This window comes from Pseudophryne corroboree, chromosome 6, assembly GCF_028390025.1.
Source record: "Pseudophryne corroboree isolate aPseCor3 chromosome 6, aPseCor3.hap2, whole genome shotgun sequence".
NCBI lineage: Eukaryota > Metazoa > Chordata > Amphibia > Anura > Myobatrachidae > Pseudophryne > Pseudophryne corroboree.
The window spans coordinates 588649384-588677088 of NC_086449.1; the positions used below are offsets into that span (position 1 = coordinate 588649384).

General features: G+C 47.6%; 1 protein-coding gene and 1 long non-coding RNA gene across 5 annotated transcripts in view; one reads left to right on the top strand and one right to left on the bottom strand.

Moving 5' to 3' along the window:
- The window catches only part of PRR7 (proline rich 7, synaptic), a 111563-nt gene extending 97632 nt beyond the window's left edge, over positions 1-13931 (bottom strand). The window contains exon 1 of one of the 4 annotated variants that reach the window (XM_063927981.1): positions 13671-13931. The gene's annotated coding sequence lies outside the window, so the exon portion shown is untranslated. The other 3 variants (XM_063927980.1, XM_063927982.1, XM_063927979.1) reach the window with 3 other exon arrangements.
- The window catches only part of LOC134933038 (uncharacterized), a 64390-nt gene that overhangs the window by 17295 nt on the left and 19390 nt on the right, over positions 1-27705 (top strand). The gene's annotated exons all lie outside the window — the stretch shown is intronic.

The window sequence follows — 27705 nt, forward strand, 5'->3', positions numbered from 1 at the left end:
TTTCTTTTTGTTAGATTAGATATACTCCCAGTTCTACTAAAATAAATTGAGATATATATATATATTTATTCTGTAGCACTAGAGGTGTATATAATATAGCATAAAGACATTATTATTATTTGGCAAAAAAAAGATGGGAGTAGTCATTTTGAAAGCCGTCTGAATGTTGTTGTTTTTTTGTTTATTTGTTTACTTTAATTAGCATTCCAAATAGATCAACATGTGGCACCATTGTTTGGTGCATTGATGTAAAAGAGGTGACAAGAGCTGGATCTTCTGCACATTATTATTCCAGCCAGTCCAAAGAATTATACAATTGAATCCTTCATGGATCCTATTGCACAAGTTAATAGTAATACATATTCTCCCAAATTCTCAGTCCTCCCATTGCACAGACCCCATCCCCACTGCACAAGTGACTCATTACCCATGACCGCCAATTTTCGGTCCTCCTATTGCACAGACCCAGTCCTCATTTCACAAGTGACTCTTTGCACATGGTCCCCTATTTTATATTCCTATTGCACAGATCCCATCCTCACTGCACAAGTGACTTATTACGGGCAGTACAGATGGTGTAACGTGCAGTGCGGATGGTGTAATGGTTAGCATTACTGCCTCACAGCACTGAGGTCATGGGTTCGATTACAATTGCCCTAACTGTGTGGAGTTTATATATTCTCCCTGTGCTTGCGTGGGTTTCCTCCCACAATTCAAAAGTATACTGGTGGGTTAATTGGCGCTCAGCAAAAATTAACCTTTGTTAGTGTGTGTAAGTTTGTGTGTACGTGGGCAGACTAGATGGGCCAAGTGGTTGTTATCTGCTGTCAAATTCTGTTTCTATAGGGCCCATTTATCATGTATCGCATATTGAATGTGATCTGGGTGGGATCTTACCGCCTAGGATAGGATTGCAATATGCAATCCTATCAGTTGGTTGTATTATTTGGCACATGCAGGGAGGGACAGGGGCTCTGAAATTAGCCCGTCCCTGCGATGTGCTGTGCTGGCTGCTGTGGGTACTGCGTATGCTCTGTCTACTCAGACCGCGTTGCACAGAGTCCACCTATGGGATGCATAGGCGAAACCTATGGGGGATGCAGCTGTGGGTGGCAATGGATGAATCACAGCAGGTGAATACTTAATATTTGCAGCTATTCCTCCAAAAAAGTGAGACATGTATATTCTTTCTCTGACGTCCTAGTGGATGCTGGGAACTCCGTAAGGACCATGGGGAATAGCGGCTCCGCAGGAGACAGGGCACATCTAAAGAAAGCTTTAGGATCACCTGGTGTGCACTGGCTCCTCCCCCTATGACCCTCCTCCAAGCCTCAGTTAGATTTTCTGTGCCCGACGAGAAGGGTGCACACTAGGGGCTCTCCTGAGCTCTTTGTGAAAGTTTTAGTTTAGGTTTATTTTCAGTGAGACCTGCTGGCAACAGGCTCACTGCATCGAGGGACTAAGGGGAGAAGAAGCGAACTCACCTGCGTGCAGAGTGGATTGGGCTTCTTAGGCTACTGGACATTAGCTCCAGAGGGACGATCACAGGTTCAGCCTGGATGGGTCACCGGAGCCGCGCCGCCGGCCCCCTTACAGAGCCAGAAGAGCGAAGAGGTCCGGAAAAATCGGCGGCAGAAGACTTTCCTGTCTTCAGATAAAGGTAGGCGCACAGCACCGCAGCTGTGCGCCATTGCTCTCAGCACACTTCACACTCCGGTCACTGAGGGTGCAGGGCGCTGGGGGGGCAGCGCCCTGAGACGCAATAAATCGATAGAAAACCTTTTATGGCTAAAATAAATGCATCACATATAACTCCTGGGCTATATGGATGCATTTAACCCCTGCCAAAACATACAAGAAAACGGATGATAAGGACGCCGAGAAAGGGGCGGAGCCTATCTCCTCAGCACACTGGCGCCATTTTCCCTCACAGCTCAGTTGGAGGGAAGCTCCCTGGCTCTCCCCTGCAGTCACTACACTACAGAAAGGGGTTAAAAAAGAGAGGGGGGCACAAATTAGGCGCAGTATAAACAATACAGCAGCTATAAAGGGAAAAACACTTATATAAGGTTATCCCTGTATATATATAGCGCTCTGGTGTGTGCTGGCAAACTCTCCCTCTGTCTCCCCAAAGGGCTAGTGGGGTCCTGTCCTCTATCAGAGCATTCCCTGTGTGTGTGCTGTGTGTCGGTACGTTTGTGTCGACATGTATGAGGAGAAAAATGATGAGGAGACGGAGTAGAGTGTCTGTAATAGTGTTGTCACCCCCTGGGGGGTCGACACCTGAGTGGATGTACTGTTGAAATTGCGTGACAGTGTCAGCTTTGTATAAAAGACAGTGGTTGACATGAGACAGCCGGCTACTCAGCTTGTGCATGTCCAGACGTCTCATACAGGGGCTCTAAAGCGCCCGTTACCTCAGATACAGACGCCGACACGGATACTGACTCCTGTGTCGACGGTGAAGAGACAACCGTGATTTCCAATAGGGCCACACATTGCATGATTGAGGCAATGGAAAAAGTTTACACTCTTCTGATAATATAAATACCACCAAAAAAAAAAAAGGGGTATTATGTTTGGTGAGGAAAAACTTCCTGTAGTTTTCCTGAATCTGAGAAATAAAATGAGGTGTGTGATGATGCGTGGGTTTCCCCCCGATAACAATTGATAATTTCTAAAAAGTTATTGGCAGTATACCTTTTCCCGCCAGAGGTTAGGGTGCGTTGGGAAACACCCCCTAGGGGGGATAAGGCGCTCACACGCTTGTAAGAACAAGGGCTCTACCCTCTCTGGAGATGGCCGCCCTTAGGGATCCTGCTGATAGAAAGCAGGAGGGTATCCTAAAATGTATTTACACACATACTGGTGTTATACTGCGACCAGCAATCGCCTCAGCCTGGATGTGCAGTGCTGGGTTGGCGTGGTCGGATTCCCTGACTGGAAATTTGATATCCTAGATAAGGACAGTATATTATTGCCTATAGAGCAATTAAAAGATGCATTTCTATATATGCATGATGCACAGCGGAATATTTGCCGACTGGCATCAAGTATAAGTGCGTTGTCCAATTATACCAGTAAAGTGGTCAGGTGATGCGGATTCCAAATGGCATTTGGAAGTATTGCCTTAAAAAAAAAAAAGGGGGATGTACCCCAGGTCGCCTCTCAAAATAAGACGCCGTATTATCAGGCGCAGTCCTGGTTGGCAAGCGGACAAAAGGGTTCCTCTTTTCTGCTCGTGACAGAGGGAGAGGAAAATGGCTGCAGAGATCAGCCAGTTCCCAGGAACAGAAACCCTTTTCCGCCTCTGCCAAGCTCTCAGTATGACGCTAGGGCTTTACAAGTTCAGGCACGGTGGGGGCCCGTTCTCAATGAATTTCAGTGCGCAGTGGGCTCACTCGCAAGTAGACCCCTGGATCCTTCAGGTAATATTTCAGGGGTACAAATTGGAATTCGAGACGTATTCCCCTCGCCGTTTCCAAAAGTCTGTTTTACCGACGTCTCCCGCTGACAGGGAGGCAGTTTTGGAAGCCATTCACAAGCTGTATTCCCAGCAGGTGATAATTAAGGTACCCCTCCTGCAACAGGGAACGGGGTATTATTCCACACTATTGTGGTACCGAAGCCAGACGGCTCGGTGAGACCGATTTTAAAATCTAAAATCTAAAATCTTTGAACACTTACATACAGAGGTTCAAATTCAAAATTGAGTCACTCAGAGCAGTGATTGCAAACCTGGAAGAAGGGGACTACATGATGTCTCGGGACATCAAGGATGCTTACCTTCATGTCAAAATTTACCCTTCTCACCAAGGGTATCTCAGGTTATGGTACAGAACTGTCACTATCAGTTCAGACGCTGCCGTAGGGATGGTCCACGGCACCCCGGGTCTTTACTGAAGTAATGACCGTAATGATGATATTCCTTCGAAGGAAGGGAATTTTAGTTATCCTTTACTTGGACGATTCCCTGATAAGGGTGAGATCCAGGGAACAGTTGGAGATCGGTGTAGCACTACCTCAGGTAGTGTTGCGGCAGCACGATTGGATTCTCAATATTCCAAAATCGCAGCTGGTTCCGACGACTTGTCTTATGTTCCTAGGGATGATCCTGGACACAGTCCAGAAAGAAGGTGTTTCTCCCGGAGGAGAAAGCCAGGGAGTTATCCGAGCTAGTCAGGAACCTCCTAAAACCGAACCAAGTCTCAGTGCATCAATGCACAAGGGTTCTGGGTAAAAAGGGTGGCTTCCTACGAAGCAATCCCATTCGGCAGATTCCACGCAAGACTTTCCAGTGGAACCTACTGGACAAATGGTCCGGGTCGCATCTTCAGATGCTTCAGCGGATAACCCTGTCACCAGGGACAAGGGTATCCCTCCTGTGGTGGTTGCAGAGTGCTCATCTTCTAGAGGGCCGCCGATTCGGCATGCGGGACTGGGTCCTGGTGGCCACGGATGCCAGCCTGCGAGGCTGGGGAGCAGTCACACAGGGAAGGAATATCCAGGGCTTATGGTCAAGCCTGGAGACATCACTTCACATAAATGTCCTGAAGCTAAGGGCCATTTACAATGCTCTAAGCTTAGCAAGACCTCTGCTTCAAGGTCAGCCGGTGTTGATCCAGTCGGACAACATTACGGCAGTCACCCACGTAAACAGACAGGGTGCCACAAGAAGCAGGAGGGCAATGGCAGAAGCTGCAAGGATTCTTCGCGGGGCGAAAAACCATGTGATAGCACTGTCAGCAGTTTTCATTCCGGGAGTGGACAACTGGGAAGCAGTTTTCCTCAGCACGACCTCCACCCGGGAGAGTAAGGACTTCACCCAGAAGTCTTCCACATGATTATAAACCGTTGGGAAAAACTCGACAGGTATTGCGCCACGTCAAGGGACCCTCAGGCAATAGCTGTAGATGCTCTGGTAACACCGTGGGTGTACCAATCAGTGTATGGGTTCCCTCCTCTGCCTCTCATACCCAAGGTACTGAGATTGATAAGATGGAGAGGAGTAAGCACTATATTAGTGGCTCCGGATTGGCCAAGAAGGAATTGGTAACCGGAACTTCAAGAGATGCTCACGGAGGATCCGTAGCCTCTACCTCTAAGAAGGGACCTGCTCCAGCAAGGACCTTGTCTGTTCCAAGATTTACCGCGGCTGCGTTGACGGCATGGCGGTTGAACGCCGGATCCTGAAGGAAAAAGGCATTCCGGATGAAGTCATCCCTATCCTGATCAAAGCCAGGAAGGATGTAACCGCAAAACATTATCACCGCATTTGGCGAAAATATGTTGCGTGGTGCGAGGCCAGTAAGGCTCGACGGAGGAAATTCAACTGGGTCGATTCCTACATTTCCTGCAAACAGGAGTATCTATGGGCCTGAAATTGGGGTCCATTAAGGTTCAAATTTCGGCTCTGTCAATTTTCTTCCAAAAAAGAACTAGCTTCAGTCCCTGAAGTTCAGACATTTGTTAAAGGGGTACTGCATATACAGCCTCCTTTTGTGCCTTTAGTGGCACTTTTGGGATCTCCAGGTGGTTTTTGGGTTCCAAAAGTCACATTGGTTTGACACACTTAAATCTGTGGAGTTAAAATATCTCACAGAAAAAGTGGTCATGCTGTTGGCTCTGGCCTGGGCCAGGCGCGTGTCAGAATTGGTGGCTTTATCCTGTAAAAGCCCTTATCTGATTTTCCATTCGGACAGGGCGGAATTGAGGACTCGTCCTCAGTTTCTCCCTAAGGTGGTTTCAGCGTTCACCTGAACCAAACCTATTGTGGTGCCTGCGGCTACTAGGGACTTGGAGGACTCCAAGTTGCTAGACGTTGTCAGGACCCGGAAAATATATGTTTCCAGGACGGCTGGAGTCAGGAAATCTGACTCGCTGTTTATCCTCTATGCACCCAACTAGCTGGGTGCTCCTGCTTCTAAGCAGACTATTGCTCGTTGGATTTGTAGTACAATTCAGCTTGCACATTCTGTGGCAGGCCTGCCACAGCCAAAAATCTGTAAATGCCCACTCCACAAGGAAGGTGGGCTCATCTTGGGCAGCTGCCCGAGGGGTCTCGGCTTTACAACTTTGCCGAGCAGTTACTTGGTCAGGAGCAAATACGTTTGTAAAATTCTACAAATTTGATACCCTGGCTGAGGAGGACCGGGAGTTCTCTCATTGGGGGCTGCAGAGTCATCCGCACTCTCCCGCCCGTTTGGGAGCTTTGGTATAATCCCCATGGTCCTTACGGAGTTCCCAGCATCCACTAGGACGTCAGAGAAAATAAGAATTTACTTACCGATAATTCTATTTCTCGTAGTCCGTAGTGGATGCTGGGCGCCCATCCCAAGTGCGGATTGTCTGCAATACTGGTACATAATTATTGTTACCAAAAAATTCGGGTTATTGTTGTAGTGAGCCATCTTTTCGAGAGGCTTCTCTATTATCATGCTGTTAACTTGGTTCAGATCACAAGTTGTACAGTGTGATTGGTGTGGCTGGTATGAGTCTTACCCGGGATTCAAAATCCTTCCTTATTGTGTACGCTCGTCCGGGCACAGTATCCTAACTGAGGCTTGGAGGAGGGTCATAGGGGGAGGAGCCAGTGCACACCAGGTGATCCTAAAGCTTTCTTTAGATGTGCCCTGTCTCCTGCGGAGCCGCTATTCCCCATGGACCTTACGGAGTTCCCAGCATCCACTACGGACTACGAGAAATAGAATTATCGGTAAGTAAATTCTTATTTTTTGTGCTACATGTGCAATTTGGAAAAACTTACATCATGTCATAATAATATGAAACTGTTGAAAATGCATTTGTGAAAGGTCTCTGCCATGTAAGAAACCTAATACTCAATATTCTTTAAAAAAAACCCACTACATCAGGAGTCTGGAGGGGGGGGGGGGGGGGCATCAACATTTATCTTGCCTCCGGGCAACTGGGAGGAAGTTACGCCACTGCCTTGGACACTACTATGTGGGCAATATGAATCTTGGGCACCACGTGCAGTGTAATGTGAATAAGATTGTGCTACTGTGTGGCGTAATTTGAATTGGGGGTACTGTTGTTGGCCACGTCCCTACCTTGTTAGGCCACACCCCTTCATGCTGTGCGTGTCTTTGGCTCGCACTGTCCCTTGGTTACGTATGCAGGGAAGGCACAAATGTGTCATTTGCAGGGGGCACTGAACACCCTACCACTTGCCCCTGTTCTCAGGGTTTGTGTATGGACTGATACAAGAGGATGTCCATGGGGGAGGGGGGGGGGGGTGACACCATGAGTTACAACATCGGGTGACACCAACCCTAGTGACGCCTCTGCTAGGGGTCTAATTTTAAAGCTATAATCATGCGGTAACTGCTATTAAGAAAGATCTTCATGATATCTCCGTGCAGTGACAAACAAATAACTTTTCAGGTTCCACTGCCACCACTAATAAATATCCTGGAAACATTTGAATAGGTTTAAAATGCTGTAACAATTTTTTCCTGTCTTCCTAGTTATCAGAAGATACAATCCTATGGGGGGTATTGAATTACCCACGGTAATTGTATCGGCAGGGGCTATCCAATTAGGCATGATAAGACAGTGCTTATCCCCCGATGCTGGCACTTATCGGGGATTACGCTTATCGCGGATTACGGTTATCGGGGAAGCACTCTCTCCATTGACCCCCGGTGATGCATGCATTGGCTGATGGTCGCACATGTACACTGGCTGCCGGGGACAGGAACCAAGTAGTTACGCTATAGTACTGCTTCCAGCTCTTCAACAGGATGGGTTCTTAAGGTCCATACACATTAGACGATGTCGCTCTGTGAGCGACGTCGTCTAGTGTTTCCCCTCCCGGACCGGCCGGTCGGCGTCCGCCTGTACACACTGAGCGATATGACCGCTCATATCGCTCAGTGACGTCACGCCTCCGCCGGCCTTGCATGCAGCTCCTGGACAACAGTCCAGATCGAGCATGCATGCACTGCCGACAGCGACGATCGTTACCGACCCACGGGGCTGCGCATCGGTCGTCGCTGGCGGTATACACACTTGCCGATAAAATTAGCAACGTCGCTCATTTTATCGGCAAGTGTGTATGGGCCTTTAGGTGTCTCCTGACAAGAGGATTGTAGTCAATTTGCATGAAAATATTAATTAATTAACCACATTGTGAATTTGGTGAAAGATATTTATCACATTCTATGAATTGAAAATGTGGATTGTGATAAATATGCCCTTAAATCACTGCGTACTATGTGTGCACGCTGTATAATTAACTGTTAATGAATACATAAATCTGTAAACAGAGGATTGTTTGTAATAATATTTGTATAACTGAGAAGTGCATTGCCACACTTTCATTAGGCCCTCTGCTCATTATTCTCCTCTTATCTCAGCATAAACACAGTTGCGTTTAATTACAGTCTGACTCTGGTCATTTAGGTCACTACATACTGTACATGGATTTTGTCCAAATTGGTCATTTTCAACTAACAGTTTTTTAAAGCTTTTCTAAAGTCCCTTTAATGACCCAAGTATATACTTATACCTATTTGTACCCCAATTTAATTTGAGCACTTATTTTGCTTAAAAAAACCTTTCTTTCTATAATTTTCCACTTTTTTAGAAAAATGCATATAACAGCCATTTGACCAAATTTAAGTACCCCACATATTTTATTATGACCACTAATAGACTGCTATACTGTTCTCCTATATTAGTTTGGCTTTTTTGGTGTACAGGCAGATTTCTCTATTTTCTCCTACCCTTTGCACTGGTTTTGACAGCTAGAATTATTGAAAGTATCCCGTTTTTGCATCTTTGCAATAGGATAGGTTGAATCGCCAGAGCGTGCCTGCGATAAGCCACCTTTCACAGTCATTTTTTGGTGATATCCATAAAAAGTCAGATCGCAGTAAATTACTTACAAATAGTGGTCTAATTGCATTCCCCCATAGGCTGAGTCAAGCATGTGCAGATTCACTAAGACTAGTCTAGAACTTCTCTTAACCGCAGCCAGCAACTACAGCCAGGTAGATGAATGATACTTGTAATATTTTGTTAATAAATTGCGGCAACAGAAAATCTGTGTTATTGACACATATTAATAAACAGGGGTCTGTGTGCTGATTGGTAGTATGTCCAAACATCATTTATGTTAGTTTAATTCACAGTAATCCTTCTTTAATTCACAAATATCCATGTGATTTATTGCCTGATGTCACAATGCCGATGCCGGAATCCCGACATGCGGAGAAATACCGGCGCCACAGGCTTTTCTCCCTCTGTAGGTGTCCAGAACACCCATACAGTAGAAAGAGAATAGATCCTGTGGCAAGCGCAGTGAGCCACCATGCCCAGTGGCGGAACTGTGGGAGGCAATGGAGTCGGCTGCCGCCGGGCTCCTGACCTGCATGGGGGACACTTCTCCATTGCCTCCCACCCGACAATCCATCGCCACGAGTGGACGGAGGAGCTGTGGACACGGCAGCAGCAGCAGCTGCCTCCTCCTATCTATGCACAGAGACGAGAGCTCAGCTGACAGCTGGCTGCAGCTAGGGGGAGCTCTAGCGCACAGCTGCTCACAGGACTTCCAACAGAGCTGGCCGGCTGAAGCTCTCTCTTCCTCCGTCCTGGGGATAGCAACAGGTAGGCACTGGCACCACCTGCCTCCAGCTGCTGCATTGTGTGTGTGTGTGTGGTGTATGTTTGTGTGTGTGTGTGTGTGTGTGTGGGGGGGTATCTTTAATAAATGTTGGCAGCACTGTGTTTATGTGTGTGAATGTTTTTAAGTGAGGTGTGTGTCTGTGTTTTTTAAAGGAAAGTTGTGTGTTTAAGTGAAAGAGGCATGTGTGTGTGTAATTGTGTGTAAGTAAAAGTGGCATGGGTGTGTTTGTGTAATTGTGTGTGTGAAAGTGACGTGTGTGTAACTGTGTGTAAGTGAAAGTGGCGTGTGTGTAAGTGAAAGACGCATGTGTGTAAGTAAAAGTGGCATGTGTGTGTAATTGTGTGTGTGTGTGTGTAAGTGAAAGAGGCATGTGTGTGTTTGTGTAATTGTGGTGTGTGTGCAATTGTGTGTGTGTAAGTGAGAGGCATTTGTGTAATTTGTGTGTGTGTAAGTGACACGTGTGTGTGATTGTGTGAAAGTGGCGTGTGTATGTAAGTGAAAGTGGCGTGTGTGTGTAATTGTAAGTGAAAGTGACGTGTGTGTGTAATTGTGTGTAAGTGAAAGAGGCATGTGTGTACGTGAAAGAGGCGTGTGAGTTAGTGAAAGAGGTGTGTGTAAGTGAAAAAGGCGTGTGTAAATGAAAGAGACGTGTGTAAGTGAAAGAGGCGTGCGAGTTAGTGAAAAAGATGTGTGTGTGTGTGTAAGTGAAAAAGGTGTGTGTGTGCAAAGAAAAGAGGCATGTGTGTGTAAGTGAAAGAGGTGTGTGTGTGTGTGTGCGTATCTATACTATTTAGAAAGGCGCCTGAGTACGCTGCTACTGTTCACCCTGTGTACCAGATATCTACATATGGCGTATGTGTGTATATATATATATATATCCCTATATGTATATATATCCCTATATGTATAGGAGTGGTGGGGGGGCACCAAGATTTTATCATGCCTCCGGGCGACTGGGGCGAACTTACGCCACTGACCATGCCTGTAGCGTGGCGAGCACAGTGAGCCTGCAAGGGGCTTACTGGAGCTTGCCCCTCTGCCAGCATACTGGTGGCCGGGATCTCACTGTCAGGATCATGACAGCCGGGATCCCGGCCACCGGTAAAAAGTATGTATTCCACCTGTGCGAGCGCAGTGGCAGCTGAGCAAGGCACCTTGTCCGCAGCATGGCGTGCGAAGCGAGCCATGCAAGGGGATGTGGAACACTAATTGGGGCTCCCTGTGCTCTGACGGTGAAAACGACACAAAATAAAAATATAAAGTTGTGTCGGCCTTTTTTATGTCGACCATTTTCTGTGTCGATTTTATCATTTGTCAACCTTTTGTACCGCCAACCTTTTCCTGGATCGACCTTTTGTCAGTGTCGACCTAATGCATGTCGAGCATATGGAGTCAACCTACAGACTGTCAACATAGACATTGTAGATCTTCTATACCACACCCACTCAGTGTATCATACCTGTGCAGATTAAGGGGAAGGTGGCTATAAAAAAAGATGTAGAGATCAGCAGTATAGAAAAAAGAAAAACAATTTCATCTCAACATACACAAAACTCCCAAACCAAGTTAGTGAAGTACGTTTATGTATTGATTAGCAGAATGCATGAATTATGTTTGCCAAATGCACCTATCTGTTCACATGTACTCAAGTAATATGTCCCTACCATTTAACTGACTGCACCTGATTATTTAACGATTCACCTAGTTAAATATAAATCAGTCTAGACCACAGGTTCTCAAACTCGGTCCTCAGGACCCCACACAGTGCATGTTTTGCAGGTCTCCTCACAGAATCACAAGTGAAATTATTTGCTCCACCTGTGGACCTTTTAAAATGTGTCTGTGAGTAATTAATACACCTGTGCACTTGCTGGGTTACCTGCAAAACATGCACTGTGTGGGGTCCTGAGGACCGAGTTTGAGAACCACTAGTCTAGACTTAAGGACCTACTTACACAACACAGATCTTGGCCTTGATTTACAGACAACCCTACATTTTGTTTGATCAGATTTTGCAAATAATCTTGTTAAGCGTGCTAACTACGAGAAACAATAGTTAAGGTATATATATATATATATATATATATATATATATAGATAGATACACACACATATATATATATGTATATATATATAGTAGTTAATCACTATACTTAATCAATATACTTTATGTAAATAATATTTGCCACTTTTCTTTTTACTTTTAAAGTGAGGAAGAATTGTACACAGCACAGTATTTTTGGACATTAGTCGTTTTTGAACCATAACAACCAGGTGTAACTTATATAAAGACAACTTGCAATAATGTGACTTATTAAAACTAACAGCTAGTTACGTCTAATAGCAAACTATGTATTAAATATGTATAAATTATTTGAAAATGTATATTACATTGCAGTGCAGATATGAGCCTTGTGCTGACATATTAGGGTATACTAAAGCACATTAAGTTGTACATGGTTGCAGAGAAGCTGCACTGTTGATTCAAAGTTCCGGAATGCAGCTAAAGGCTAGTAACTCTAATGTGCAATGCGTACTATGCCCTATGATTTCATGTTCATAACCACAGTCATACAAGCTAGAACAAGCTATAGGGTTCTGTATAGAAAGGTCCATGGAATAAAGATATAGTTATACATTGGTTCCAATAATGACAGTTCACTAAGATGAATGCTGAATTCTATAAAAAACTGAGTAAAATTACATTTTAAATTCTAGTTCCTATTCCAACAGATGGGAATATGCATGTCTTATTCACACAGCGAATACTGCTTATATCCTATATTAGACACAACATCCTTAGCACATGCGTTAGCAACAGTGTACAAGCAACAGGGAGGTACATCATATGTACAGAATACAAACCGCACAGTGAGGATGCAATCTGGCTTTATGCTGTAATATTATGGACACACGAAGATACACATACAGACATATCTAATTATCTATGCACTCATATATTAAATACAATGTCATTAACTTTAAAATCTTTCATCTATCTGTACACACACTCACGTACGTGTGTGTGTGTGTGTGTGTGTGTGTGTGTGTGTGTGTGTGTGTGTGTGTGCGCAGAGCTTCTTCTACATGTATAAAAGCATGGATGCATAAGACATAAGTAATTCTCCTTTCTCATCCTGTTACATATGAAACTCACCTCTTATCGTGTCCCCAGTGATATCACCTCTTATCCCATTGCCCCTCCCTTTGCAGAGGTTCCCTGGTACCTGAGGTTGTAGGGTAGCCTTATGATTGGAAGCAAGGCTCTGCAGGAGACAGGCAGACAGAATGGTGCCAGCCTTTTGTAGCCTGGTACACTGAGCTGACAGTCTGTCTTCCTCCTTCCTACAACTCCCTCCCCCAGATTTGGCTGGTGAAGATGTGAGCCTCCCCGGGCTGTGTTCTTGTCTCAATAAACGACTGCGGCTCCAGCTTGTGATGTTGGTGGCACACTCCAAGGGACATGCAACATCCTATTCAATGCCCGCTGGGGAGGCTGGTAGCTCCTTACAGGCACCAGAAACCTCATCTACAGTCCACCCACAAGCTGTAGAATCAGCAGGCACCAGTGAAAGCAGTAGATTGTGCGAGGGGTGCAGTGGGCAGCTGGGAGTCCCTATCTCTCCTAAGTAGTGACGAGGAGAGAATTCCCTTCTGCTTCCATTTCCTCACCTGATTTACTGCCCCTTGTTCCTGTGCATGTGTAGCTCTCAGCAGCAGCCCTCTTCCGTAGCACCAGCACGTCTGCTGTCACTCTGCTGTCATTCCTCACCCCCCACCTCCTTGTCATTTGCAATCATTTTCCTCTATGCCTTATGTCATTTCTTATTTGCTTCCCCATACATCTGTCTTTTTGTCTATTTTCTTCAAAGCACGTGATTATTTTGCGTCTCCTCTTGCAGCCTTACCTCTCAGCAGCTCCATATGTGCACTCACGCTGGTCCGACATCAACTCAAATGATTTTCCTTTTCCCTGTGATCATGATCTCTTTCTATCCAACCTGTATATGTTTTCTCTTACCTTCCTTTTTCTTATGCCTCCCGTCTAGCTTCCTTCTCTTTCTATCCTCCCTCCCTCGGTGGTGCAGTCTGCTACACTCACCCCTCTGTAGTCTGTCTCTTTACCTCTGTCACATTTGGAACGGTCCCTGCCTTAAGAAACACACACACACACGCACAAACACACACACATACATTCACATAGGGTTTCCTTTTTCCCAGAGGGAGGGTGACGTTAGGTTGAACTGTCTGTGTCCCCAGTGCCTGGGTTCCCTTCTCTCACAATCATTAATTATAACCCACCCTCCACCACAATAATCCCCTGGTTCCCCGTCCCTTCTACCCCCATCCATACATTAAAGATGTCCTGGTTCATTGAAAGACATTTCTATAAAATAAGCCCTCTATCAAAAACCCTCTCTTAACACAAGACCTTCATAAATAAGATAAGAGCTCTCCAGAACATACGACGTCTATATATGATTTCCATATAAGACCGTTATATAAAATAAGCCCATTATATAAAACATAAGACTTCTACATAAGATAAGTTCTCTCTCTCTCTCTCTCTCTCTCTATATATATATATATATATATATATATATAAAACATAGGACCTCTATATATAACATAAGACCTCTATTATATACAACGAGTGAGAAAAGAAAGCTGCAGCCAGGATGTGCCTGCGTCGTTGGATGGTGTGGGTGTAATGACTGCCTGTGATGCTCTATGTGTGCACACGTGCAATGTATATGTGTTGGCATGTGTTGCTGAATTCCTATTCATTACACTGCTCCCAGCTGTTGTCATGGTAACAGAGTAACCAGGAAATCACGACGCGCACAGGCACACACAATGTGTCAGCACTGCTTTAGGAAAGACAGTTGGGGGTGTTGAGAGGAAAAGTGCTTTAATAACGGTCTCATTGTATAGAGAAAATGAGATTGGGAGGGGAAGTGGACCTCTGGAGTGGTGTTAATGTTTTTGCGTCCGGTATTGTGTTTTATACCTCAGAGAAAAACTGTAACATGTCATTCTCATTGCTTTCTCAATAAAGAGTAACTTTAACATATGTTATGAGCACAAGGTACAAAACATATCTAGTTATTGCATCCAAAGGGTGGACAGAAAAATTGAAACGGTTGTGAAAGCACAGAGGTTCTCACACACGGTCCTCAAAGCACCCCAACTGTCCAGCTTTTAATATATCCATGCTTGGTCACAGGCAGGGACGAAACAAAGGGACTAATTCAGACCTGATCGCTAGGCTGTGTTTTTGTACAGCTTGCAATCAGGTCTGAACTGCGCATTCTTATGCACCGCAATGCACAGGTGCGTTGGTCCGCAGCGACAGGAATCGGCAGGCAGCAACGGGATGGTGCGAGAAAAGCAATCGCATGGGCGATCACAAGGTGACTGACATGAAGAGGCCGTTTGTGGGTGGCACTGACCGTTTTTAAGGAGTGCCCAGAGAAACGCAGGAGGGACCAGGCGTTTGAAGGGAGGGTTTCTGACGTTAGCTTCGGCCCCGATCATCGCACTGGAAGAGTAAGTCCTGGTCTGTGCAGAGAGTGCACCAACTTCTGTTTGTGCAGCTCTCCTGCACATGTGATCACACACCTGCACAGCATTCCCCGCCCCTGTAGGCGGCGACTACCTGATCGCAGGGATGCAAAAAACGCATCCTAGCGATCAGATCTGAATTAGGCCCAATGTCGGTGTGGGCCCCATAGCAACACTTGCTATGTACAAGCGACAAGCTTGGCCCATGGATGGCAATCACTCCCAGCAGGCCAGGCATGGTGCAACATTACTGGGTGCAGGGGCCCGCTGGGGGAGAAGGGTCCTGGGAAGACTGGTCGGGCCCCGTAGCAGCCACACCCCCTGCACCAATGATTGCTATGCCAATGGCCACAGGTGACTTAATTAGTACCTCAGTCAATTTGATTTACCATCTGTGCTAAGTCATGGATATACTTGAAACCTGGACTGTTGAGGTGCCCTGAGGACCGCATTTGAGAACCTCTGACATACATAATTTTTTTTAAGATGGAGTTGGTGCTGTAATATAGCTTGAATCTTTCATGAAATAGTCCAGTGGTTTCCAAAGTTGGACCTTAAGGTACCCTAAGAGTCTGGGCAGCGTTTTTAGAGAGAAGGAGGCCCGTGTGCAGCCCTCATCTGTGCAAATCTCCAAAAATATGTGCGTCAACCATTTTCCCAGCAATTTCTCCACTGCGAATGTGCAAATTACCGGGAAAATGGGCGGTGCACCATTTTCCCAGAGATTTGTGATCTGTTGCTGCTGCCGACTGCTGAAAGAGTATAAAAGAAATGGGTGCAGCATATGCAGTGTGGGCCGCCTGAGCTTAGAGGACCAAGTGCACTGCACCTATTATAGATATGTCAGGGAGTCCAGGTTTAAAGGATATTCATGGCTGAGCACAGATAGTTGAATTAAACTGACTGAGGTATTAATTAAGTCACCTGTGCTCAAGCATTGATACCTTTAAAACCTGATTAGGGTGCCTTGAGGACCGAGTTTGGGAACCTCTGAAATAGACTCAAAAGTTCTGAATGGTATCTAGTAGAATGTTGTACAACTCTTCATTAAGGACATCTTCATGTTGCCTGGGAGCTGATGGAGGAGGGAATCTGCTTCTCACTCTTCTCTCTGAAAATAAAAAGTCTGGTGATTTTGCTGCCTGGAGTAAATGTTGTAATTCATCTTCATGCTCCTGAAACCACGACTGAACATCTCTGAAAAACTGCATCATTGCTAGGAAACAAAGTTTGAACCATGGGATGCAACAGGTTGGTTAAAATCACTAGCATTAATTCAGCCCTTGTAAATAATTATAGGAGCAGCAGATTACCAAGATATTGTTGCAGGAGTAGATGAGTGCCAGTTGGCTGCGACTGAACACTGAAAAAAACAAGTCCTTATAATAGGTCAAAGGACAAGACTGCAATGTGAGGCAGGCGGCTGGTCTCCGCGTCGGGGTGCGGCAGGCGGCGGGACGGCGACGGGGTGCGACCACGGAGGAGCTTGGATCTGAAAGGATCCGGGTTCCTCCAATCAGCGCCCTGGGATTTGAACTTGGCGCCAATCGCGAGCCAATCCTGGATCGCGGATTGGAGTCCAAAAGGAAGCCGCCGCGGCGGGTCAATCAGTGCTCGTCGCGGCGGACCAATGGGAGCCTGCCGCATCATTGCTCCTCCTCCTCCCAGCATCTTATATTAGGCGCTGAGCGGCAGCGGAGTTCAGTTGAGCACCGGAGCCGAGAAGAGCTCCAGAAGAAGCAGAATGAGTGGCGGCGGCAGAAGACGCGGTGGCGGGAGAAGATCCGGCGGGGGAGGAAGACCCCACATCAGAAGAAAGAAGAGGCGGTGGCCAAGAGGACCGAAGAGGCGGAGCCCGGAGCCCAGCTGCAGAGGACCGGCGGAAGGTGCTGCGGTGTGAGGGAAGCAAAAGAGCTGACGAAGCTCCCCACTGCAGCCTCTCCCACCGAGACGGGTAGGAGGCCTTGGGCCCTCATTTCATTCATTTAGGTTTTCCCCTCCCTAGATTGTCACCGGGATTGTCAGGCATTAGGCCTGTGGCAAAAGACAGGCAATAGGCCTGAGCAGCAGTTAGAAGAAGGGGGGGCACTACATGTATAATAGTAATCTTGGCATTAGGCCAAGGTTACACTCCCATCGATAGGCAGGCAGGGTAAGATAGTAGCACAAAAAGGAGGGGCTAAAATAGGAATTTACTCACCGGTAATTCTATTTCTCATAGTCCGTAGTGGATGCTGGGGACTCCGTAAGGACCATGGGGATTAGCGGCTCTGCAGGAGACTGGGCACAACTATAAAGAAAGCTTTTAGACTACTGGTGTGCACTGGCTCCTCCCACTAAGACCCTCCTCCAGACTTCAGTTAGGATACTGTGCCCGGAAGAGCTGACACAATAAGGAAGGATTTTGAATCCCGGGTAAGACTCATACCAGCCACACCAATCACACCGTATAACTCGTGATACAATACCCAGTTAACAGTATGATAACAACTGAGCCTCTCAACAGATGGCTCAACAATAACCCTTTAGTTAAGCAATAACTATATACAAGTATTGCAGACAATCCGCACTTGGGATGGGCGCCCAGCATCCACTACGGACTATGAGAAATAGAATTACCGGTGAGTAAATTCTTATTTTCTCTAACGTCCTAAGTGGATGCTGGGGACTCCGTAAGGACCATGGGGATTATACCAAAGCTCCCAAACGGGCTGGAGAGTGCGGATGACTCTGCAGCACCGAATGAGCAAACTCAAGGTCCTCCTCAGCCAGGGTGTCAAACTTGTAGAATTTAGCAAACGTGTTTGACCCCGACCAAGTAGCTGCTCGGCAAAGTTAAAGAGCCGAGACCCCTTGGGCAGCCGCCCAAGAAGAGCCCACCTTCCTCGTGGAATGGGCTTTTACTGATTTAGGATGCGGCAGTCCAGCCGCAGAATGTGCAAGCTGAATCGTACTACAGATCCAGCGAGCAATAGTCTGCTTTGAAGCAGGTGCACCCAACTTGTTGGGCGCATACAGGATAAAGAGCGAGTCAGTCTTTCTGACTCCAGCTGTCCTGGAAACATAGATTTTTAGGGCCCTGACTACATCCAACAACTTGGAAGACTCCAAGTCATTTGTAGCCGCAGGCACCACGATAGGTTGGTTCAGATGAAAAGCGGATACCACTTTGGGGAGAAACTGGAGACGAGTCCTCAATTCTGCCCTATCCATATGGAAAATCAGATAAGGGCTTTTACATGACAAAACCGCCAATTCTGATACACGCCTGGCCGAAGCCAAGGCCAACAACATGACCACTTTCCACGTGAGATATTTCAAATCCACGGTTTTCAGTGGCTCAAACCAATGTGACTTTAGGAAATCCAACACCACGTTGAGATCCCAAGGTGCCACTGGAGGCACAAAAGGGGGCCGAATATGCAGCACTCCCTTAACAAAAGTCTGAACTTCAGGTAGTGAAGCCAGTTCTCTCTGGAAGAAAATCGATAGAGCCGAAATCTGGACCTTAATGGAACCCAATTTAGGGCCCATAGTCACCCCTGACTGTAGGAAGTGCAGGAAACGGCCCAGCTGAAATTCCTCCGTTGGGGCCTTCCTAGCCTCACACCACGCAACATATTTTCGCCATATGCGGTGATAATGGTTTGCGGTTACTTCTTTCCTAGCTTTAATCAGCGTAGGAATGACTTCCTCCGGAATGCCCTTTTCCTTCAGGATCCGGTGTTCAACCGCCATGCCGTCAAACGCAGCCGCGGTAAGTCTTGGAACAGACAGGGCCCCTGCTGCAGCAGGTCTTGTCTGAGCGGTAGAGGCCATGGGTCCTCTGACATCATTTCTTGAAGTTCCGGGTACCAAGCTCTTCTTGGCCAATCCGGAACAATGAGTATAGGGGGTAATTCCAAGTTGATCGCAGCAGGAATTCTGTTAGCAATTGGCCAAAACCATGTGCACTGCAGGGGAGGCAGATATAACATGTGCAGAGAGAGTTAGATTTGGGTGTGGTGTGTTCAATCTGCAATCTAATTTGCAGTGTAAAAATAAAGCAGCCAGTATTTACCCTGCACAGAAATAATATAACCCACCCAAATCTAACTCTTTCTGCACATGTTATATCTGCCACACCTGCTGTGCACATGGTTTTGCCCAACTGCTAAAAAATTTCCTGCTGCGATCAACTTGGAATTACCCCCATAGTTCTTACTCCTCTTCTCCTTATTATCCTCAATACCTTTGGTATGAGAGGAAGAGGAGGGAACACATAAACCGATCGGTACACCCACGGTGTTACTAGAGCGTCCACAGCTATCGCCTGCGGGTCTCTCGACCTGGCGCAATATTTTTCTAGCTTTTTGTTTAGGCGGGACGCCATCATGTCCACCTGTGGCTTTTTCCACCGGTTTACAATCATTTGAAAGACTTCTGGATGAAGTCCCCACTCTCCCGGGTGGAGGTCGTGCCTGCTGAGGAAGTCTGCTTCCCAGTTGTCCACTCCCGGAATGAACACTGCTGACAGTGCTAACACGTGATTTTCCGCCCATCGGAGAATCCTTGTGGCTTCTGCCATTGCCGTCCTGCTTCTCGTGCCGCGCTGTCGATTTACATGGGCGACCGCCGTGATGTTGTCTGACTGGATCAGTACCGGCTGGTTTTGAAGCAGGGGTTTTGCCTGACTTAGGGCATTGTAAATGGCCCTCAGTTCCAGAATATTTATGTGCAGGGAAGTCTCCTGACTTGACCATAGTCCTTGGAAGTTTCTTCCCTGTGTGACTGCTCCCCAGCCTCAAAGGCTGGCATCCGTGGTCACCAGAACCCAGTCCTGTATGCCGAATCTGCGGCCCTCTTGAAGATGAGCACTCTGCAGCCACCACAGCAGAGACACCCTTGTCCTCGGAGACAGGGTTATCAGACGATGCATCTGAAGATGCGATCCGGACCACTTGTCCAACAGGTCCCACTGAAAGGTTCTTGCATGAAACCTGCCGAATGGAATCGCTTCGTAGGAAGCTACCATTTTTCCCAGGATCCGCGTGCAGTGATGCACCGACACCTGTTTTGGCTTTAGGAGGCCTCTGACTAGAGATGACAGCTCCTTGGCCTTCTCCTCCGGGAGAAACACTTTTCTCTGTTCTGTGTCCAGAACCATCCCTAGGAACAGCAGACGTGTCGTAGGGACCAGCTGTGACTTTGGAATGTTTAGAATCCAGCCGTGCTGTTGTAGCACTTCCCGAGATAGTGCTACCCCTACCAACAACTGCTCTCTGGTCCTCGCCTTTATCAGGAGATCGTCCAAGTACGGGATAATTAAAACTCCCTTCTTTCGAAGGAGTATCATCATTTCGGCCATTACCTTGGTAAAGACCCTCGGAGCCGTGGATAGACCGAACGGCAACGTCTGGAATTGGTAATGACAATCTTGTACCACAAATCTGAGGTACTCCTGGTGAGGATGGTAAATGGGGACATCTAGGTAAGCATCCTTGATGTCCAGTGATACCATGTAATCCCCCTCGTCCAGGCTTGCAATAACCGCCCTGAGCGATTCCATCTTGAACTTGAATTTTTTTATATATGTATTCAAGGATTTCAAATTTAAAATGGGTCTCACCGAACCGTCCGGTTTCGGTACCACAAACATTGTGGAATAGTAACCCCTTCCTTGTTGAAGTAGGGGCACCTTTACTATCACTTGTTGTGAATACAGCTTGTGAATTGCCTGTAACACTGCCTCCCTGCCTGAGGGAGTGGTTGGCAAGGCAGATTTGAGGAAACGGCGGGGGGGAGACGTCTCGAATTCCAGCTTGTACCCCTGAGATACTACTTGAAGGATCCAGGGATCCACCCGTGAGCGAGCACACTGATTGCTGAAGTTTTTGAGACGGGCCCCCACCGTACCTGGCTCCGCCTGTGAAGCCCCATCGTCATGCTGTGGACTTAGAGGAAGCGGGGGAGGACTTTTGCTCCTGGGAACTGGCTGTATGCTGCAGCTTCTTTCCCCTACCTCTGCCTCTGGGCAGAAAGGACGCGCCTTTAACCCGCTTGCTCCTATTGGGCCGAAAGGACTGTACCTGATAATACGGTGCTTTCTTTGGTTGTGAGGGAACATGGGGTAAAAATGTAGACTTCCCAGCTGTTGCTGTGGAAACGAGGTCCGAGAGACCATCCCCGAACAACTCCTCACCCTAATAAGGCAGAACTTCCATGTGTCATTTGGAATCTGCATCTCCTGTCCACTGCCGAGTCCATAACCCTCTCCTGGCAGAAATGGACATTGCACTAATTTTGGATGCCAGCCGGCAAATATCCCTCTGTGCATCCCTCATGTATAAAAGTGCGTCTTTTATATGCTCTACGTTTAGCAATATAGTGTCCCTGTCTAGGGTATCTATATTTTCTGACAGGGAATCTGACCACGCAGCAGCAGCACTGCACATCCAGGCTGAAGCAATAGCCGGTCTCAGTATAACACCTGTGTGTGTATATATAGATTTCAGGATAGCCTCCTGCTTTCTATCAGCAGATTCCTTCAGGGCGGCCGTATCCGGAGACGGTAGTGCCACCTTCTTTGACAAGCGTGTGAGCGCTTTATCCACCCTAGGGGATGTTTCCCAGCGTGACCTATCCTCTGGCGGGAAAGGGTACGCCATTAGTAACCTCTTAGAAATTACCAGCTTTTTATCAGGGGAAGCCCACGCTTCTTCACACACTTCATTTAACTCTTCAGATGGAGGAAAAGCTACTGGTAGTTTTTTCTCTCCAAACATTATACCCTTTTTTGTGGTACCGGGGGTAACACCAGAAATGTGCAACACATTTTTCATTGCCTCAATCATGTAACGTGTGGCCCTACTGGAAGTTACATTAGTCTCATCGTCGTCGACACTGGAATCAGTATCCGTGTCGACATCTGTGTCAGCCATCTGAGGTAGCGGGCGTTTTAGAGCCCCGATGGCTTTTGAGACGCCTGGGCAGGCACAGGCTGAGAAGCCGGCTGTCCCACATTAGGTATGTCGTCAAACCTTTTATGCAAGGAGTCGACACTGTCGCGTAAGTCCTTCCACAGCACCATCCACTCAGGTGTCGACCCCGCAGGGGGTGACATCACGTTTACAGGCATTTGTTCCGCCTCCACATAAGCCTCCTCATCAAAAATGTCGACACAGCCGTACCGACACACCGCAAACACACAGGGAATGCTCTGACAGAGGACAGGACCCCACAAAGCCCTTTGGGGAGACAGAGAGAGAGTATGCCAGCACACACCAGAGCGCTATATAACACAGGGATCCCACTATCAATGAGTGTTTTCCCTTATAGCTGCTTTTTTATATATATATCATATATATATATATATATATATTATCTATACTGCGCCTAAATTTAGTGCCCCCCCCCTCCCTTTTTTACCCTTCTGTAGTGTTCAGACTGCAGGGGAGAGCCAGGGAGCTTCCTTCCAGCGGAACTGTGAGGGAAAAATGGCGCCAGTGTGCTGAGGGAGAAGCCCCGCCCCCTTTTCGGCTGACTTTCTCCCGCTTTTTCTGGAATACTGGCAGGGGTAATTTTACATCTATATAGCCTCTAGGACTATATATGATGTATATTTGCCAGCCAAGGTGTCATATATTGCCCTCAGGGCGCCCCCCCCAGCGCCCTGCACCCATCAGTGACCGGAGTGTGAGGTGTACATGAGGAGCAATGGCGCACAGCTGCAGTGCTGTGCGCTACCTTGGTGAAGACCGAAGTCTTCTGCTGCCGATTTTCCGGACCTCTTCGTTGCTTCTGGCTCTGTAAGGGGGACGGCAGCGCGGCTCCGGGAACGAACACCAAGGTCGGGTCCTGCGGTCGATCCCTCTGGAGCTAATGGTGTCCAGTAGCCTAAGAAGCCCAAACTACCACCAGTTAGGTAGGTTCGCTACTTCTCCCCTTAGTCCCTCGCTGCAGTGTCTGTTGCCAGCAGATCTCACTGTAAAATAAAAAACCTAAATATACTTTCTTTCTAGGAGCTCAGGAGAGCCCCTAGTGTGCATCCAGCTCAGCCGGGCACAAGAATCTAACTGAAGTCTGGAGGAGGGTCTTAGTGGGAGGAGCCAGTGCACACCAGTAGTCTAAAAGCTTTCTTTATAGTTGTGCCCAGTCTCCTGCGGAGCCGCTAATCCCCATGGTCCTTACGGAGTCCCCAGCATCCACTTAGGACGTTAGAGAAATCAGAATTAGTAATCTTGGCATTAGGCCCAGATTACATTTCCATTGTCAGGAGGCATTAGGTCTGGGCTCAATACAGGGCAGCGTCAGAACTCCCCCGACTCAGGTGCATAATAGGGTCTTCGCGGTTGGGAACGCATAGTACAGAGCCCTTCCGGCTTGGTCCCCACAGCGAGTGGGCTGTACAGTAGCTCGCTCGAGGCCTGTGGTTGGGAGTGAAGGGCTGACTGACCCACACATTCTGTTCTCCGTTTGGGACAGGGAAGGTTGTGGAGAGAAGGTCCCGCCCCCACATACCCTACCATCCCGTAAACCTGAAGTGGACGGCTGTCCACAACAGGACGCCCAATTTGCGCATGCGCCTGGGGGTATAGTACAGGCATTGATTAGTCGGCATGACGTGCAGGATCTTCAATACACCAGCGTGAAGGTAACTCACACTGTCGTATGTCACAACTGTTGTCTCCTTGAATGTATATGCTCTGCTAGCTGAGGACAGTGGCAGCCGTTTAGCCAAGTTATATTTGTTCAGAGTTTCATAGTAGAATAGGCCAGTTTCGTTGTTTAGCCTATTCGCTAGTTTGTAGGGAGGCTGCTGTCAATTTCTCTTCAGGAGCAGAGACCCGCGACAGGCAAGGTGACAAGTTTGGCCGTGTGAGTATACCCCTCTGTGTGTTTGTCTTGGTCTGTGTTGGGTGCCGATTCGAGAGTCCTCGCTAGGCCTAGTGAGGCTCGCTTTCACCTGGTGCGCAAGTGCCAAATAGGTGACAATTGGGTGGCTGAGGCCTTAGGGCCAGTGATAACATTCACCTAGTCGGTGAAGGTCGCGGCCATCCCCGTGTGTCCTCTTCCTCGCCGCGGAAAGAGTTGATACTTGGTGACCAGTGTTTCTCTTCCTCTAGCCGTCTGGTCGTTAAGGCGGAATCGACGCGTCAAGGTTACTGGAGTGGTCCCCGGTTTGAAGAGGTTCCGTGGCCGGAAGCTGAGGAGAACTAGCGGTAAGAAGTGAGTCACACCTGCACGGCAGCAGGCACTACACCGCACGGCCACACTCTTACAGCATCATAACCAACCAATAGGATTTAATCTTGGGGCATACTTGCCTACTTTTCAAAACTAGTTTCAGGGAGATTGTACAGTAGGTGTAAGCAGGATGCAGTGTGTCATGCTCCACCCAAAGGGTGTGCCTAGCTCCACCTATGGGCGTATCTATTGCCCCTAAGGGGTGTGTCCCTCAGTGGCAGGCACTCACTCCGGTGACTATAGGGGAAATAAAATTTTAATTGTTTTGTCTCACCCAAAATGTCCGCCTCCATATGAGACACAATAGCCATAAAACATGGATTTTCAGGGGGCAACAATTACAGTAAAACTACTGTAGCATTTACAACAGACCTACTAACACATGACAAGCCTAAACAATGTCAAACGACCCTCAAAATGAGCATCATGGACAATGTAATGGTTAGCATTGCTGCCTCACAGCACTGAGGACAGGGGTTTGATTCCTACCATGACCCTAACTGTGTGGAGTTTGTATATGCTCCCCGTGCTGGTGTGCGTTTTGTCATGGTACCATACCTCCCAACATTTGGATTATAGAAGGGGGGATTTCTGGTGCGGCGAAAAGGGAGCGTGGTCTTTTGAAAAGAGCCACGGCCTCACGTGGATGACGCGATCGTGAGCCACGTCTCCAATTTTCGGCACAGTGGGGGCACGGCCAGCGCTGTATCAATAACTGGAAATAAATAATAATAAAAAAGACAAAAAACAAAAACACACCAGCATTTAAAATGTAAACATATCAGTCTACACAACCATTGGAAAGCAATTTGACATAAAATGGATGCAGGGGGTGACATAACAAGCAATATTTAGGGATATTCATGAAAACAGAGCATGACATCACATTTGCTCTAAAAACAAAACCCCTATAAGGTCACCTGTGCTCAAGCAGGACTATCCTTAAAACATGGATTTTTAGGGGGCAGCATTTAAACCTAGCTTTTACAACAGACCTGCTAAAACATGACAAGCCTGACCCTAATCCATATAACACTGACCCTATCCCTATAACTCTGACCTCATACTATAACTCTGACCCTATTCCTGTAACTCTGACCCTATCCTTATAACACTGACCCTATCCTTATAACGCTGACCCTATCCTTATAACGCTGACCCTATCCTTATAACGCTGACCCTATCCCTATAACACTGACCTCATACTATAACTCTGACCCTATCCCTACAACCCTATACTATAACTCTGACCCTATCCCTATAATACTGACCCTATACTATGACACTGACCCTATCCCTATAATACTGATCCTATACTATGACACTGACCCTATCCCTATAATACTGACTCTATACTATGACACTGACCCTATCCCTATAATACTGACACTATGACACTAGCAGTGCTCCCCCTGAGATAAATGTTAGACAACTTGGACTTGCAGGTCATTGGACAATAACAAAGGGACTAATGCTGGTAACCTGCGGAGTTTAAACTCAGCACCCACTATGTTCTTTGTCTCCAGCCAAGCCCTGTCATGCCCTGCCCTCCGCAGCCCAGCCACACCAAAGGTTTATTTACCTTATATTTCAAAGAGGCCACCACTGCTGTGCTGCTGCTGATGGGACCGCCGTCACTGCCACTGTTGCCGTTGCTTCTGTGGTGCAAAGACGGACTCCCCTGCTGCTGCGAACTGCTATGCGGCCACCGCTACACATAACCCTGCGGTGGCCGGCATTTGAGTAACAGGACATCGCCCATCATGACGTCTCCCGAGCAGGCTCCTCCCCCGGCACTTCCGGACTGGCGCATGCACAGTCCGTACTTTCACTAGCTATTGAAAAACCGGGAGAACCCGGAAGATTTCCAGGGCAGCTGGAGGCTCATGTAAAAAACGTGAGCCTCCTGCTGAATGCAGGAGGGTAGGCAAGTCTGCGCTGGAGACACCAGTCATCTTCTTTCCTATGCAGCCACCACTACCCAGAACCTTATTGAGACACCACCAGCCCAGTCACCACACAGCTCCATGATTACACCCTCACCCTGTTCCTCCATCTCATCCTCACCAAGCTCCCAGATCCCACCCTCACCCATCTCTCACACCCTAACCCCGCTCTCAGATCTCACTCTCACACCTTCCCACATCTCTCCTGGATCTCACCATACATTAATTACCCCTGCAGTGACCGGTCTTTAAATAACATGCCGCCCACATCATGACGTCATCCATGCAGGCCCGCACCTGGCTAGACTCGCCCGAAAATGCAATTTGCACATGCGTGATCAGGAATGCCGGGGGCGTGGCCTGCACAGACGACTCATGATGTGGGCAGCATGTTATTTAAATGAGCCACAGTGGGCGGGGTTGTAGGGAGCGGATCTCGGCATTTAAATAAAAAGGACATTCAGATAATGGCGTCACCGCGCAGGCTCCGCCCCCTGCCATCCGTGACTCACACATGCGCGGTCCGCATTTTCTGCGGGCAGCACAGAAAAAGCAGGAGGACCCGGTGGTTTAGCGGGGCAACAGGAGGGTAGTTTCAGGGTAGGCAACCCTGCATTATACACATCCCCCTCCCCCATATTACTCCCAGCACATAACATTATACACACACCACCTCCCCCATATTACACCCAGCACATTACATTATACATACACACCCCCTTCCCCATATTACACCCAGCACATTACATTATACACACACCCCTCCCCCATATTACACCCAGCACATTACATTATACACACACCCCTCCCCCATATTACACCCAGCACATTACATTATACACACACCCCTCCCCCATATTACACCCAGCACATTACATTATACATACCCCCTCCCCAATTTCTCTATCGTCCTAGTGGATGCTGGGGTTCCTGAAAGGACCATGGGGAATAGCGGCTCCGCAGGAGACAGGGCACAAAAAGTAAAGCTTTTCCGATCAGGTGGTGTGCACTGGCTCCTCCCCCTATGACCCTCCTCCAGACTCCAGTTAGATTTTTGTGCCCGGCCGAGAAGGGTGCAATCTAGGTGGCTCTCCTAAAGAGCTGCTTAGAAAAAGTTTAGCTAGGTTTTTTATGTTACAGTGATTCCTGCTGGCAACAGGATCACTGCAGCGAGGGACTGAGGGGAGAAGGAGTCAACTCACCTGCGTGCAGGATGGATTGGCTTCTTGGCTACTGGACATCAAGCTCCAGAGGGACGATCACAGGTACAGCCTGGATGGTCACCGGAGCCGCGCCGCCGGCCCCCTTGCAGATGCTGAA